Below are 16,701 nucleotides of genomic sequence, written 5' to 3'. Positions count from 1 at the left end.
TTATCTCCACATGCCAGCTATGAGAATTTGTATTCTTTATATAGAAAAGTCCAAAAATAAAATTGCATGTTGTCTACAGCCAACTTTTGCTGTTTTCAGAATTAGAATACTACTTTTAAAATTAAGTTCTAAATAGACCAAGACTCCTTTTCTCTTTGTTTGACTCTGCACACAAAGACCAGAAAGTCTTGCATGCAAAGATGCACAGCTGAGTTAATTTAAATTGTATTTTTCCATAAAGTACTTGGAAACTGTACAATATTTCCCCCTTTCACAGACTTTAGTTAAGTCTTTCTTCCCATAGATAATGGTTGGCAGCAGTGCACAGTGCAGAGGTTGTGTGCTGCACTTCTGAACAAAGTCGTGAATTGAGCCATTGTTTTCACTAAGATAGCCTGCATTTTTCGCTGGACAGAGAGCAGGGTGTAAAAAAGGCACCTTGTGTGCAACTGTTGGCAAGGCTTGGAAGTGAATTAAAATCTCCACAAGGTCTGGGCAGTACAGCTCTGCTCGGTATTGAGCTCTTTGGAAGCACAGTTAGCTCAGACATTCCAATGTAGTGAGACAGCAGGAGGGACACAACTCAACTCTACAGTCGAACGGGGGAAAAAAGCCAACTCTTTCACAGAGATTAGTCTCTGTACTGAACTTTCATTCACAACGTGTGAGACACACAATGGCTCTGGACCAGCTTCTGCTCTACAAAGATTTGGAGAAGGCTCCGTTATCCAGTGATCTTGAGTCACTGGGTATTACCACTTAAACAGAATGGGTTGCCTGCCAGAGGTAAGCAAAACTAACAGGAAAGGCTGAAAACAAATCAACTGAAGATGCACGTCAACTGCTATGGTGTAGGAAATTTTGGGGAAAGTAACTCTCCTTTTGCGTTTGGTCTTTACCCAAATCCTTTCCTCCTTCCAAGCTCTGGTGTCATTTGAGCTTTACAAACCAAATCAAATGTAAAAATAACAGTTGAATGTATTTGCGTGATTATCTTAGTTAGCATTTTGGAAATCTCAAGCCCCAAATAGTTTGCTGTAGTGGCCTTGACACCCTAACCTCAGTATTTTAATTGATTTCAGCAGAGAAGTTCTGAGCTTGAGAGCCTTTGAAGATGCACCATAATTCAAGAGCAGGCAGGCTGCAGCTCTAAACGTGATGAAAGGCACCAGGATAGTAGCTATAGAACACTGTCCTATTGCTTAAAAAGCAAATGCGTTACAGCTGGGAGGGGGTGGAGTGTACTCCAGAGGTGTTTCTAACAATGTAAACTCTCCATCAGTGCACGTAGCACTGCATACAATGGCGCAAACTCTTTGGATGGGGGTATGTATTTAATATTGCATGTAACAATTTTAACATGGAACGGAAGGTCAATGTACCTAACGCCTCACAGCGGTACAGATAACCGGGGAGACTCTCCGGGGGAGGGGAGAAAGAGCTGTGTGGAAGGTTCAGCCACATCTTGTCCCCTGACTTCTGCGGGTGCCCCCCGCCCCGCCCCCCGCTTTATGCTTTTGGGTAGGTGCAATAACCTTCCTCCCTGCAGCGTGTGGGATTTGTGGGAGGGGAGGATCAGGAGCCCGCTGGTGGCGGCGGCACAAACATCCTGGCCCTGGACTGTGTCGGGGGGAAGGCGGGCTGCGGACCCTTCAGCGTTGGCGCGGTGACGTTCTCTCCTGCACGGTGTGTGGCCCCCCTGAGGAGATCGCTCTGGGGCTGGGGCGGCGGTGTAATCCCACTGTGCGCTACGCTGGGCAGCACTCGTTCCCCGGGGCAGAGCACGCAGGAGGAGGCGGCAGCAGTACCCAGCACTGGGCTGTTTGCCCTGGTGCGAATGACTCAAGGTGCTTCCCTGCTCTGTGGCCCTGCCGCGCTCACCTCAGGATGCCTGTGGCGGGCTCCCTTCTCGCTGGGGGAGAGGAGGGCTGGGCACGTTTCCTTGCCCGCCCAGCCGTCCTGCGGGGGGAACCCGGCCGTAGCCCCCTTCTCCCGCCGCCACCCCCCCCCCGGGCTGCGCGAGCCCCCGTTCTCCCCGCTGCGCCTCCTTCCGCCCAGCTGGGCGTTGCGAGCCCGGCAGGCCACCTCCCCCTCGGTCAGCGCGCGCTCCCGTCCGCCGGCTCGCTCAGCGGAGCCGTTGAGTTCGGGGGCTGACCTGACTCGGAGCCTGCCCTGCGCAGTCAGCCGGGGCGAGAGCCCTCGGGGCTGCTGCGGTGACCCGCCGCCCGGCCTCAGCTGCAGCGGCAGGAGGAAGAGGCTGGGGAGACGCTGAAAGTTGCCTCCTTCTACTTATCCCCAGCGGGTGAGGCGCTTCCACAGGCTCCTTGCCTGAGTTCCTGGGGCTGGGGTGGGTGGGCCTCCGGGTTGCCCAGAATCACCCCATAGGTTGCTTTGGGGTTTCGGGTGGTGAGAGAGCGCCCCCCCCCCCAGTCACCGAGCTACGGGGACATAGGTTCACACCTGATTGTGCACCCCAGCAACCTCATGGACGTCAGAGGGGTTGTACTAGGTCTGACATCCTTGCATTGGCTACACTTGCACCCTAGTTTGTCATCCCCTTTCCTCCCCATATATCAGTTCTCCATTAGGCTTGTGAAGATGATGATCCACACTAAAATGCAGTTTCTATGCATTCACATTGCAATATTTAGTTGTAAAATATCCCCTTTCTCTGCAGAGGATTTGAGGAAATGCATAGAGTGATTTTTTTTTTTTTTGGGTGTGGATTGTAACAAACTTGTTATAAATTACAACTGCGTCTAAAGTCCTCACTATCTTTCCCCTGAAGTTCTCCCTTTACAGCGTGGTTTATATCAGTAGTAAGTTTCATATTTCATTGCTTTAAACTTTCTGGCTAATCACATCTCAGTGGATTGTTCTGGGTGAGGTGCAACATCTGATCAACTACTAAGGTTTTAGGCTACGGGGGTGAAGTGGTCTCTCCCCAGCATTTTGGTGGTTTATAGTAATAAGCCCCGGTTCTCAGATGTTATAAAAGTTCATTCTAGGCTGAAACCTGGAAATCAAAGCAATGAAGTGTGTAAAAAATTTTTTTTTCACTGGTTCTGGCCTTGCCTTTGATATTTTTGAAAAAGTTTAGTTTTGTGAGTAACTTTGCATTCCCTACTAGTCCTATTGAAGTGTTTGCAGGATTGGAGCCAAAGTGTGCAAGACTTGCTGGTTCTCAGGTATACTGTAAACTCTGGGGAATGAGACTAGCATGGAAGCTTAGCCCTGGTCTACACTAGGACTTTGGGTCGAATTTAGCAGCGTTAAATCGATGTAAACCTGCACCTGTCCACACGATGAAGCCCTTTATTTCGACTTAAAGGGCTCTTAAAATCGATTTCTTTACTCCACCCCGACAAGTGGATTAGCGCTTAAATTGGCCTTGCCGGGTCGAATTTGGTGTACTGTGGACACAATTCGACGGTATTGGCCTCCGGGAGCTATCCCAGAGTGCTCCATTGTGACTGCTCTGGACAGCACTCTCAACTCAGATGCACGATTGTTTGCTGTTGCTCTGACGCGGGGGGGGGGGTGACTGACGACACGGCTTACAGGGAGTTAAAATCAACAAAGGGGATGGCTTTACATCAAGGAGTATTTCAGGCAGGACTTCACGGAGGGTTCCAATAAGAAATGGTGCACCTAAGTTATTGTTCTTATTGGAACAAGGAGCTTAGTCTGGCCTCTGATTGATACATGGCTAGATTTACCTCCCTGCACCTTCTCTATGAGTGACTGCAGTGTGACCTAGAGGAATGAGTCTAGACAGGGGGTGGTGTGGGGGTTTGCAGATGAGTACAAAACAAATCTGGTCTATTTCTTGTTTTGATCCACTCCATCTATCTTTTACATCTTTGGCTGGCAGCAGACGGTGCAGAAGGACTGCATGCCATCCACATCTCATGGCTGCTCGGCAGAAGGTGGTACAATAGGACTGCTAGCCATCCTCATGTCTTGCCTGCCCGGCAGCAGATGATGCAATAGCAATGCGTATCACCTGCCTGCTCACCATAAGATGGTTCAATAGGACTGACTGCAGGACTAAAGAGAATGACCTGATCAAGTCACTCCAGATTTAGTCCCTGCGCCCATGTCTGCCCAGACGCTCCTGATCGACCTCACAGAGGCGACCAGGAGCACCTCGGACATGACGATGACGGCTACCAGTCCTATTGCATCGTCTGCTGCCACAAGGCAATGGGTTGCTGGTGCTGTGAAGCAAAGCAGTACCGCATCTGCCAGCACCCAGGAGACATACAGTGACAGTGAGCTGAGCGGGCTCCATGCTTGCCGTGGTATGGCGTCTGCACAGGTAACTCAGGAAAAAAGGTGCAAAACAATTGTCTGGCCTTGCTTTCACAGAGGGAGGGAGGGAACGGGTGCCTGACGATATGTACCCAGAACCACCCACGACAATGTTTTAGCCCCATCAGGCATTGGAATCTCAACCCAGAATTCCAATGGGCAACGGAGACTGCAGGAACTGTGGGATAGCTACCCACAGTGCAACACTCCAGAAGGTGACTCTAGTCTCGGTACTGTGGAAGCGCTCCGCCAAGTTAATGCACTTAATACACTTAGAGCATTTTCTGTGGGGACACACACACTCAAATATATAAAACCGATTTCTAAAAAACTGACTTCTATAAATTCGACCTAATTTCGTAGTGTAGACATACCCCTAGAGAGGAGCTATAAGAGTATCAGCAGGCTGAGTTGCTGCATTCTAAGGATAGTAGGATGGTAACTGAAATGATACAGGTTTCAGAGTAGCAGCCGTGTTAGTCTGTATTCGCAAAAAGAACAGGAGTACTTGTGGCACCTTAGAGACTAACAAATTTATTTGAGCATAAGCTTTCGTGAGCTACAGCATCCGATGAAGTGAGCTGTAGCTCACAAAAGCTTATGCTCAAATAAATTTGTTAGTCTCTAAGGTGCCACAAGAACTCCTGTTCTTTTTGAAATGATACAAAAACTCATGAAAGGGTTGGCTGTGGTTCAAGGACAAGACAAATATTCAGACTGATTCTTATTTTGCCATGTGGTTTGACCATCCCTAATTGTAATGCACATTTGCGAGGGAGTAGTATTAAAATTAGTATTTTATGTTTATATCAAGATTTTGTTGAATGAATAAAAACATAAATTTTATAAGTATTTCAGAAGTGGGGATGTGATTTGCCCCCTTATTAAAAAAATTCTCAACATCTGAGAACTAATAAAGAATTTAAATTCCAGAATTTGTAATTACCTAATAATCATCTTGAATCAGAAGCCCTCCTTTTAATTTTTGAATCATCCTATGAGAAATAGGACTAACTACAAACAGTATATGTATATTTCTAATTAGATGAAAACAGTGACAAGATGAGCAACACCTAGACCAACAGGGGGGGAAAAATAAACCAAATCAAACTACAAATAACTTTATCACAGGAACTGAATATATTGTAGATCACCAATAGAAAGCTGTTGAGAGAGACAAACTGGACTGCGTAAGTCATGAGAAACTGTGCCCAGTTTGCATAGAAATTAACAGGGGATTGCTAAATTCTTCCATTCTTCTCTTAGTCATCTGAGTAAAAGAAACTTCTCATATTTTTGCCATGTTAAGACATTGATCCAATATATTATTATGAGTTCATTTCCACTTTCCCATGTGTTGAGACAGTTTTCTTTGTAGCTAGATTTGCTCTTAGAAACCTCCCCTTTTTGGGACCCAATTCTACGAAGTGTCAGCTACCCTCAACTCCGTAGACTTTTATGTGGAATGTGTTGGGCAATGTATTTTTGTTGCATTAAGCAAGATTTAATACTAAATATAGTTTAACTAAATATAGTATCTTGTCTATATTTTTGCATAATTTTGTCAGTCTGACAATAAGTGACACATAAGAAAAGACGGGGAAAACTCTATCAGTAAAGTAAGGATAAGAAAAACAATAAATCGTCAAAGTATCCATTGAGAGTCATGGAAAGGGTTCAGAAAAGGGCTACAAGAGTGACTTGATGTTTGGAAACACAGATTAGAAATAAGGCACAATTTTTTTTTTAACAGTGTGGGAAATTAACTATTGAAATAGTTAACTAAGGGTTGTGGTGGAGTCTCTATCACCAGTAATTTTAAAATAAAGATGCTCTAGTTCAACCATAGCTACTGGACCTCAAACAGGAATTAATTCAAGAAAGTCCTAGTCTAACTTTCTGCGTAACACAGGACATAAATCACAATGGTCCCTTCTGGTCTTAAAATCTATATATGAATAACTGCATTAAAATTAGAACTGTTACTGAGTGTTTTTCATTAATCATTAAAATAAAATATATATTTCAAAGATCAGTTGAAAGTAATCTTCCAGTAGAAAAAGTATTTCCATGTTGGTTAGTTTTGTTTTGAAATAACCTTATTAGGAACCAGGCTCTTTAGGCAGGAACTGTCTTTTTGTTCTGCTTTTGTACAGCATCTAGCACAATGAGATTCTGGTCAGTGAATAGGGCTCCTTGGCACTATGCTAATACAACTAATTAATCATAATGTCTGCTATATTTTATATACGTTAAGCATTATGTTTCACTTACGGATTTTTTTTAAATCATGCAACTCCAACATGACTAGTTATGAAAATAAGTTCTATTCCCCTTGCAGTCATTTGGTATTAGTTGTGTGAATAAGGGATGTGGAATTGGTCCACAGTCTTTAACTATGAAATTGCACTTTTAATTTTTAATTTTTTTAATTATTTTTATTATTATAAAAAACTGTTAGTATGCAGAAGTATGAGCCATGTTTGTCAGTGGTCAAATTCTGCCCTCAAATTACTTTTTAAATCCCATTTAAGTTAGCGTTATTGTATGAGAGTACCTGAGGCTGTAAGTGACTGAATACACAAATCAGAGCAGTACGACTTATGCTGCATACTACTTAGTTTGTCTTGGCAGACCTATGTGGAGATCTGACTGTGGGTGGGGTTCCCAGAATCATGCTTCTGTCAAACGTGGATCATATTGCACTCTTGATTTCTGAGCAAAACTCCTATTTACTTTGAGAGTTGCATGAGAGTTGAGGAAGAGGGTCATTGTGTTAGCACTACCTATATATGGGTGTCTTTTCTTTCTTTAGTGACAGAATTCTGATCTCACTTGAAATAAGTGGAATTTCTTCAGACTTACACCAGTGTGATATCGAACTCTGGCCATTAATGGTCTATTATGTTTCATCGCTCTAGCATTTGGGTGCATGACATAACTGAATGCAATTAGATACTAAATCAAACCATTGACAGTATTCTTTCCTGAACTACCCTAACCAGTCATAAATAATCCACCATAGTCAAACAAATGCTTAACCTAAAAGGTGTCTTGTACTTGTTTCTGAAAACCTGTAAAGGTGACCTCTAACAGAGTGCTCATGGGGATGAGTTTCAAAACTAAACTTTCTCCTCCAGAATCATCCGATTTCCAGTGCCCAAGAGTGCACACCCAGCAACTATCAGCAGCGGTGTCTCAGGTGATCTCATCTGTTGTGGTGATTCGTTGGGTCATAAGCGAGTCACGTGTCAAATCTCGGGACATATATGAATATATCTCAAGGAAAATCCTTCTGCATCCAAATCTCCTATTCAGTCTAGGGAAGTTTTGGGCGTGCGAGAAATGCAGGATTGAGCCTTACATGATGATCGGCATTCTGCAGGCTAGTATTTCAGCTGTGACATTTTATCCACAGTAGTCTGTGGCATGCCTCAGTAGACTAAATGGGTTCTGGACTCTGGAATGTCTTTTGCTGTATATTGCAATCAACAGAAAAGTAACCTTTAGTAATTTGGTAAGAAAATTGCAATGGAGATCTCTTTTTAAAAAGGTAAAAATGATCTGCTTAATTTTTAAATTGATATGTAAAGTTTTTTTAAATAAATACTTTAAATATCATTCAATATCTTTAAAATATTTAAAGGTATTCCTGTGTACTCTTACAGTTAACTGTTTTGTGTTTCTTTCTGTTAATTCTTACTAACATTTAATTACTTCTGGTTCAGCAGAAAGGTGAAAATGTTGTGTACCAAAGTAAAGTTACATGAAAGATATTTTTAAATATTTATTTTGGGATAATATTTTAATTCTATTAGTATGCACAAGTGCTGTATAACTTGCGTCTAATAATAGTATGTTTTATTAAACAGATGACTCTCCAGTTGCATGTGACCTTGCCTAGTGTTGTAGGACTTTTGCTGTCTGTTGTTTTAGACAATGCTCTGATGTGGGACTTTTCCTCCCACAATATTTTTCTCCATCTGTGCTACAGTGTACAGCAAGAATGCCTCTGAAGTGAACTCTGGTATTTCTGAGGTTTGTGCTACAATACATCTTTATTCTAACATTTTTATAATGCATTCCTTTCTTTCAAATACAAAACTCAGTTGTTGATTGAAATCAGCCACTTAGTTGGCTGATTTCCCCTCATAGCAGTGCAAGTAGTTTCAAGCAGCATTAACACCTGATTGAATTTCCACTTGGAAATCAGTGGGTTGTGGAGGGAATCGTGCTGTGTAGAGTAACTGCGCTGTGAATCTACTTCATCTACAGTGCCTCCAAATTCCCATGAAGGAACAAACTTGTGGAGCTCCAGTTGAGAAACTTCCATGATGTCAAAAGAACAAGGAGTACTTGTGGCACCTTAGAGACTAACAAATTTATTTGGGCATAAGCTTTCGTGGGCTAAAACCCACTTCACTGGATGCATGCAGTGGAAATATAGTAGGAACATATATATACACAGAGAACATGAAAAAATGGGTGTTGCCATACTAACTTTAATGAGAGTAATCAATTAAGATGGGCTATTATCAGCAGGAGGAAAAAAAAACTTTTGTAGTGATGATCAGGATGGCCCATTTCCAACAGTTTACTAGAAAGTGTGAGTAACAGTAGGGGAAAAATTAGCATGGGGAAATAGTTTTTACTTTGTGTAATGACCCATCCACTCCCAGCCTTTATTCAAGCCTAATTTAATGCTATCTGGGGACATGACCAACTTTTTCTTAACCAGCCGTGTCAGTTAAGAAGAAGTCAGAAAAACACTATAGAGGAGATGAAATGTGCATTGTGGGCTTAGTAGATCTCTTATTAGATGGAGTGTATCAAAGTTATTTATTCAAGCCTAATTTAATGGGTTTTGATTGGAGGTCTTTATTCAGTTTGCAAATTAATTCCAATTCTGCAGTTTCTCATTTTGGAGTCTGTTTTTGAATTTTTTTTTTTTTTGGAGTATTGCGACTTTTAGGTCTGTAATTGAGGGAGGTTGAAGTGTTCTCCGACTGGTTTTTGAATGTTATAATTCTAGATGTCTGATTTGTGTTCATTTATTCTTTTGTGTAGAGACTGTCAGGTTTGGCCAATGTACATGGTAGAGGAGCATATGCCCAAATAAATTTGTTCGTCTCTAAGGTGCCACAAGTACTCCTCGTTCTTTTTGCTGATACAGACTAACATGGCTACCACTCTGAAACCTGTTTCTATGATGTCAGGTCTCACCCTTCAATTTCTCTGGCTTGGTTCTGCTTGTTTTGGATCCTGCCTGCTTATGAAAATGAAGGGGAGAAAATTGTTTCATGTTTTTAGTATCCAAGCTAAAATTTAAGAGCATATTTTGCTTCTTTGCCTTCCTTTGCTAATTTTCATTTTCTCATTTTTTCATATATTTATAACTAGATTAAGATAATGAATTGTTCAATTCATATGAGTATATTAAAATAAATGTGTTCTGTAGGATGCTTCATTTAGTGGACAGTGATATTTTAATATTTGTACTTCTAAAGTTGTTTAATATTTATACATTTTACTAATAAGCTTCATGTTCTGGTGACTTTTTTCAAATAAACTAGATACCTGCTGTATGTCTACATAGCTCCCTTCTGCTCAAAATTATGTGGGTGGGAACTAGCTAATACAAACATTCCCTGGCCCTGTAAAAGTTGCAGGTCCTTGTAATCTCATCTCTTTTAGTGTATGGAACCAAAAGAGGTTCAGGTGTAAGGTAAGCAATAAAAGCAGGGAATCTGCATGTATCCAAAACTCCAATTCTGCAGATTATTGGCCAGCTGAGCCCCTCTGCATTCCCCTCTGGCTCTTGCCAGTTATGTCTATTACTTGATCAGGCCAGGAGGTTCACAGGTTGCTCATCCAAGGTTGTTCTGTGACCATCTTGGGTGGTAAAGGGTCAAAGAGCAAACAAGATTGTTTGTTTGAAGTCCTACCCCTCCCCCCCCCAGTGGTTCTTCCATGGTTCTTGGAGCAAATATATTGCTCCATGTGGCTCATTCAGAGTTCTGTGAGAGAGTCTACTGCATAGTGCAGCTCCCATCCAAGTCCTGTCGTATCCCGTCCCTCCCATGCAGTCTGCACAATTCTTTTGTAGTGGATATCTGGAAGGGGGAGTACCCTGCGTAGCTACCTTCCCTCTGCATGTGGTCATTTCATAGCAGTGTCTGTAGTCTTGCTTCCCTTCACATGAAGCAGCTGGAAGAGGAGGTGAAAACAGGAGCTTTAGAAATGATTATGTATAATTTGTATTAAAAAGTACATACAGTGTAGAACCCCAGTGAGGCCAACTAGTCATATATTAAGAGAAAAGCTTTTAGATGCACACAATTAATCCATAACATGAGTGGGAAATCTCACAATTTCCTTGGTGGTTGTTGCACTCTCAGGCAAGGTTTCAGGCAGAAGCTTATACCAGGATTGTTTTTAGGTTAGTGAGCTCTCAAAATGTAGGTATTACAATGGGTTTTGATTGGAGGTCTGTTTCAGTTCTAGTTTCATGTAATAGTGTACTCTGCAATAATTAAGTGATGTCTAAAGAAGTTCTCCTTAAATCTTGTTGGCCATTCAGCACACATACAGCCTGGACGTAGAAAAATTGGATCTCTTGTCTCACTTGTATAATAAAACCAGTATCCCAGGGCTATACCTTTTAAAAGATATTTTCACTCTAATTAGCATGTATCCTTTAAATATACAAGGTAGGCTTATAGGGCCTTTTTTTGTTTTATGCATGTATAAAGCACCTGTCACCATATTAGTGTCTGTCACTGAACAATATATGTTTCAAGTTACACAACTCAGAATTAAGTATCTTATTCCTTTTTATAATTGCTATATAGCCTCACAATATACAATCAGTCATATACATCTTGTTTTCTTAGTACAGTTTTTAGAAGGCAGTTAATCATGTGTCAGGTTTCAGAGAAGTAAGACTTCAGCATACCACATGAGTGTATGTGCTTACAAAATATAATTTCTAATACTTAGAAATACAAATAACACTCATAAAATTAATTGTAGTGTTGGGGTGCAGTTCTTTTGTTTGGCAGAACATTTGGCAGAGTTCCAAAATTCATATGCATTTCTGTATGCTCTGGGTGGCAAAACATTTTGTCCAGTTACTTCCTATCACAGTCATCTATTTGCACTATGCAGATCTGGCTGAAGGAGGGATTTGCTAATATACATTGCTCAAAAACAAGGTCACTGTACAACCAGTAACTAGTTCAATATCTGATTCCTCTCTTGTGTTTTTGCTTTGGACTTTTCCCAGTTTCCCTCTTCTGCCCATAATGTCAAATCCTGTTTGCTGTTACATAGAGGTTAGATTCTAAAAAAGAGCAACTGATGTTGTAGCAGGCAATATGTGCCACAAAATACAACAGAAAATCAGTCGTGTGATTGTACTTTTAATTTCACTGCCATGAAGGGTGACTGAATGACCTTGGAAACCAGTAATGTGTCTGTTTTCAGGGCCTCTTTCAATGTTCCTATCAGTCCTACAAAAAGTCTTTTGTTCTAATTTTTGAACCTCTGCAGACCAATGAGCCACCTGAAGAAGTTGCCTGTCAGCTGAGCTGGTGAAATCAACAGAAGGCTGTCTGAATACATATGCAAACCAAAGACTACTTATCCACCAGGCACATCACATACTAACCATTCCTGAGGCTTAATTATTATATGTGCTCTTTTTAAATCTAGCAATAGCCTAAGTTCCAGATGTATTTTCTTTTTGTTTTTAATAAAATTTACCTTTTTAAGAACGGGATTTTTTTTTGTGTCCTAAGAGGCTGTGCACATGTTGTTTAATTAGATGGTGGCAACAGTTGATTTCCTTTTTTTCTTTCTCAGCTCTTCCCGGGGGGAGGGTGAAAGGGATTGAGGGTACCCCACAGGGAGGAGTTCCCAAGTGTGCCTTCCTGGGTCCAAAGGATTGTTTTTGCACTTGGGTGGTGGCAGCATCTACCCATCCAAGGTCAGAGCTGTAATCTTGGGAGTTTAATACAAGCCTGGAGTGGCCAGTATTAATTTTTGGAATCCTTGCAGGTCCCTACCTTCTGCATTCGAAGTGCCAGAGTGGGGAATCAGCCTTGACAGCCCACAACCGAGTTTTTATTTACGTCTGAGAGTGAAGTATGTACAGATTTCATGGCAGAATGCTATTAACATCTAAAATCCAGTTTTATCTATCAGTTTTGCCATATAGTGACTATAGCTTGGGTATTTGTTAATGAATGTAAAATATTTCGTTATTTAGATTAGATTTGCTGTTGCTTATTTGTGGTGGTTTTTAAGGTTTATTTCAGAGAGAGAGCATTTTTGAGTCCTGAAACTATTTGCACTGACTGGGCAAAATTTTTCTAGCAGTGGCAGGTTGTCTATTGGATGTTAAAGGTACTTTAAAAATAAAGTTTTTAAAAATTAAATGAAATATATATTTAAAAATTTAAACTATGTACATTTAAAATATAATTATTTTCCCTCTGTTGTGGTTCCCTTTCCTGGTAAAACTGGAAGGCCCTTTGAGACTCAAGCTGCTGCTGTCTTAAGGACTTCCTTTTTCTGTGCTCAAAAGGAACTATGGTAGCCCAAGGAAGTTAGAGGAAAATATTGGATTAGGGAAAAGATAAAATCTATTTACATTACTTCAGTATGTTCTTGAGAGTCCTCTTGGGTGTGGAATCAGGAACTGGTTAGATGTCAGCAGCAGTGTGGGATGCAAATAGATTTTCTTTCTTTTCTGTGGGAAAGATGTAACTTTTAAAAATGATTGTGGACAAATATTTTTTTGCATAATTTAAACAATTTGCCTTATCATGGTACCTAAGAGCCCCAGTTATGGACCAGGGCCCTGTTGTGCTTGGTGTTGTACAAACAGAGAACAAAAAGACAATCTTTGCCCCAAAGAGCTCACAATCAAAGTATAAGGCTAGAGACAACAGATTGGGGAGTACAAGGAAGGCATTGAGACAATATTGCCTAAAATAAATAGACAAGACAGACAGAGAGGGTGGGGGAAGAAGTACAGCACACAAGCAGAGTGAACAATATGATGGCAGCAAACTTCCTGTTAGTCCCACATTTATTTTGGAGTGTGTGAGTTTACTTTGGAGATTAGGAAGGGAAGGGAAGTGAGGGGGACAAAGCAGGAATGGAAGTGTGACTGAGGGAGCAGGAGGATTGGCGCAAACAGCCAATCAGCGAAGAGCAGAGAAAGTCAGAACATTCTACAGTTTTGACTGGAATGTCTGTGGGTCCAAAAGTCCCTCATTTGGCTGCTCCTATTCCTCATAATGAAGTAACTGACGTCCTCAATTTAAATCAGTTTGTTATGATTAGGGTCTGGCTCCCCCTCTCAACTTCAGTTCTAACATGTCATCAGGCATTTTTTTAATAACAAAAACAGTGTTACTAGCTCCCCCAGGGTTCAAAAGTCACTTGATATGCCATCCAACGTCATTAGGTTGTGTTAAAAATAATAATTTGGGGGTCTTTATCCTAAGATTCCTGAATCTTTACAGGTCATGTTATCTAAGTGTTACCACAACTATGAGGGCTAAAACATATATTAAAAAAAATTAAGTTGAAATTCTCAGCAATTACATGACTCCAGGAGGTGGGGCTTTAAGAAAAACACAAAATTTTGTGAGACTGGCAATATGATGAGAGTTTTCAGAGCATTGCTTACCTGGTTAGAGATGAACACTATATACCATTTAAGAACTGGGATTCTGAACTTGCAGTTTGTGTTCTGCATTGATTGTAATTCTGATAGTTCTCAAGATAGCAGTACCTAAAAACAAGTCTGAAATGAAGTGGGCGATTCCCAACTTTTCGATGGTTGTATAGCATTAAACTCCTGGATGGATTCAAAATCATGTCCATAATTTCTAGTTTTGGTAGATAAGGGACATTAAAACAGCTATTGGTCTCTCAGCTCAGTAGTACCTTTTTTTATCTTTTAAGCACATTTATTCAAACTGAAAAAAATTGACCACAGTTTATGTAGGAGTAATGTTTTAACTGATCCCCAGCACACTATTAGAAGGAGGTACTCTAGGGAGTGGTATTAACTGGTGTTAGGAGCCAGATTCTCCTTAGAGGAAAAAGGATAATGCTAGCTGGAAAAGCCTTCTCTTTTTGAGTCCATTTAAAAAACAAAACAAAACAAAATCTTTGCCTGAACAAGTGTCCCTTGTTTTGTTCATTTGTCCAAGTTCATTTAAAAACCAAGCTGAAGGAAACTAATTGAACTTGATTTTTGAAGTATTGACTGTGCAAAAACTTTCTTTTGACCAGGCTCCAAAAATCCTGAGTACACCAGGAAAATGGGAATCAAAGCCTTCAGTTGTTGGTAGAGACTGAAATATTCGAGTGACCATCTATGGTGAACTTTATAATGAAAATGAAATCTAGTAAAATCTTTGCCTCCATCCTTATGCTCTATATATCTGCAGACTCCTACTCTTCCCCTCCAACCCTCATTCATACACACCCTTAAAAAGCTCATTTAGGTTACTGTCAGTTGTCCTCAGTTTCAAACAAGCACCTTCATGCTTCCCCTCATGTTTGGGAGAAACTCCCTGTAAATATCCACAGAACTAACTCATTATCACCCTTCAAGTCTCTCCCTAAAACTCTCCTTTACTGTGATACCTACACAAATACCTAACAATGGTTAGACTACCAGTGTACTGAGACCACGTTCTATCATGCTGACCAATATGTTCTCAATGTTTCCTTGTACTCCGCCATGTATCTATAGCCAAAGTCTCTTGTCTTTTACTTAGATTGGCTCTTTGGGTCAGGGACTGTCTGCCACCCCCCCCACCCCCCCAGTATTTCTACAGTGTCAAGCATAGTGGGAGCCTGGTCTACAACTGGGGCTCCTGGGTACTACAATAGTGTGGACTTATAGCATTTCCTTGGAGGACTCTGGGTCCACAGACAAAATAATGGATTTTATTGCTCCATTAGCAGTTACATCTGTTTTAACTCTAAAATACATGCTAATACTCTTTACTTTGACATGACACTCCTCAATTAATGTTTAAAACAGGTATAATTTAATACATTTCTAATGTAAACTATGTTCTTTTTATCCTAATATTTGTACTTCTACAGTACAGTACCATTTGTCTGAGGAACTCGAATTACTTAACTATTTGTCAAGGCTCACAACATTAAGTTTTGTTCTTCCCAGATTTGGAGGAGAAAATTGAAGTACAGAGAGATTAAAATGTCTTAAGTTGGTCACTCAAGAACTGACACACACAGAATTAGAGGGCACGTCTAAAAGTATTGAGCCAAAATGCCTTCATACTGTACTGGACATCTATGGAATTTTCTTTGAAATTTGGGCCCAATTGACTTATCTAAGGTCACCCAGTAAATCAGCAGCACCATGGGAATGGTCTCCTGACTACCAGTCTTGCATTCTAACCATTTGATAATGCTCACTGCTTTTAGTTCAGCAGACTTATGGCATATGATGTAAGGGGGAAACAACAGAATGATCAAATATATTAATCAACTCTGTATTTTATGATGAACACTTACTATTAGCTTTACAGTCAATAGCATATGGCAAGTCACATCAGGATCATAAGCGAAGGATGAAGGTTTCTGGCAATGGAAGTTTGGGGAGGGCTGAGAAGTTACTTCCCTACCCTGTTTCTCAACTATCATAAATCCTCTCTCATCCTGTTGCCAGTTTCTAAGAGTTAACTTTAAGGTCTTCATACATTTTATTATTAAAAGAAGACTGAGGATAAGTAGTATTGTAGTTGTTTCAATATCCTCATTAGTTTGGTTTTCCTTCCTTATTATGTAGTGTTCATTTTCCCCCCGCCGCCTCCTTTAGGTTCCTCATATCATTTTTGCACTGTATTGATACATTTTCTTCTTTCTTTAGCCATGTTATCCAACACTATTTAAGTTTACAATTCAATTTTATTCTTGCAACTTTTCAATGATACTATATAGCCTAGTCATGTTGCTTCACCCTTTTTTCATTTAATGTAGTTTTTCTTTTAATTTTTTTTAAAGTCTTCCCTGTAGTCACAGTGGGTTACTTTTGTTGTTTCTTTTATATTTAAACTGCAACAGAGTCAATTTCTTTTGTAGGTAGTGTAGATTCCACTAATTTCAGAGGGATGGATTGGAACAATAGAGTAACTGCTCAACTGTAAATTTGTTCTGTGTGGCTCAGATCCATCTTTCTGGAGCCTATCCTAACAGACAGCTGCAGCAGCACAAGAGCCAGCAGACAGAGCTGTAAACAGGGAAGTTTGAGTGGGAGTTCTGTTGAAGGAGAAGGTATTATGTTGGAGGAGAAGACTAACAGGACTTAGGTGCGAAGGCCATGACCGATAC

The 16,701-nt window shown here is 40.7% G+C and overlaps 1 protein-coding gene across 9 annotated transcripts in view; it reads left to right on the top strand.

Annotated features, from left to right (window-relative positions):
- The first annotated feature begins 567 nt into the window (after positions 1–567).
- Positions 568–16,701, top strand: part of PLCE1 (phospholipase C epsilon 1) — a 324,949-nt gene continuing 308,815 nt past the window's right edge. For 5 of the 9 annotated variants that reach the window (XM_075130957.1, XM_075130955.1, XM_075130954.1 and 2 more), the window contains exon 1: positions 2,133–2,302. The gene's annotated coding sequence lies outside the window, so the exon portion shown is untranslated. Of the gene's footprint in view, positions 787–1,609; positions 1,687–1,735; positions 1,848–2,132; positions 2,303–16,701 lie in introns of those variants that run through there. The other 4 variants (XM_075130951.1, XM_075130953.1, XM_075130952.1 and 1 more) reach the window with 4 other exon arrangements.

The sequence above is a fragment of the Caretta caretta genome, chromosome 7 (genome assembly GCF_965140235.1).
Source record: "Caretta caretta isolate rCarCar2 chromosome 7, rCarCar1.hap1, whole genome shotgun sequence".
NCBI classification, from domain to species: domain Eukaryota; kingdom Metazoa; phylum Chordata; order Testudines; family Cheloniidae; genus Caretta; species Caretta caretta.
The sequence above is the reverse complement of the archived record's forward strand: the minus strand, read 5'-3'. Positions and strand labels throughout refer to the sequence as shown.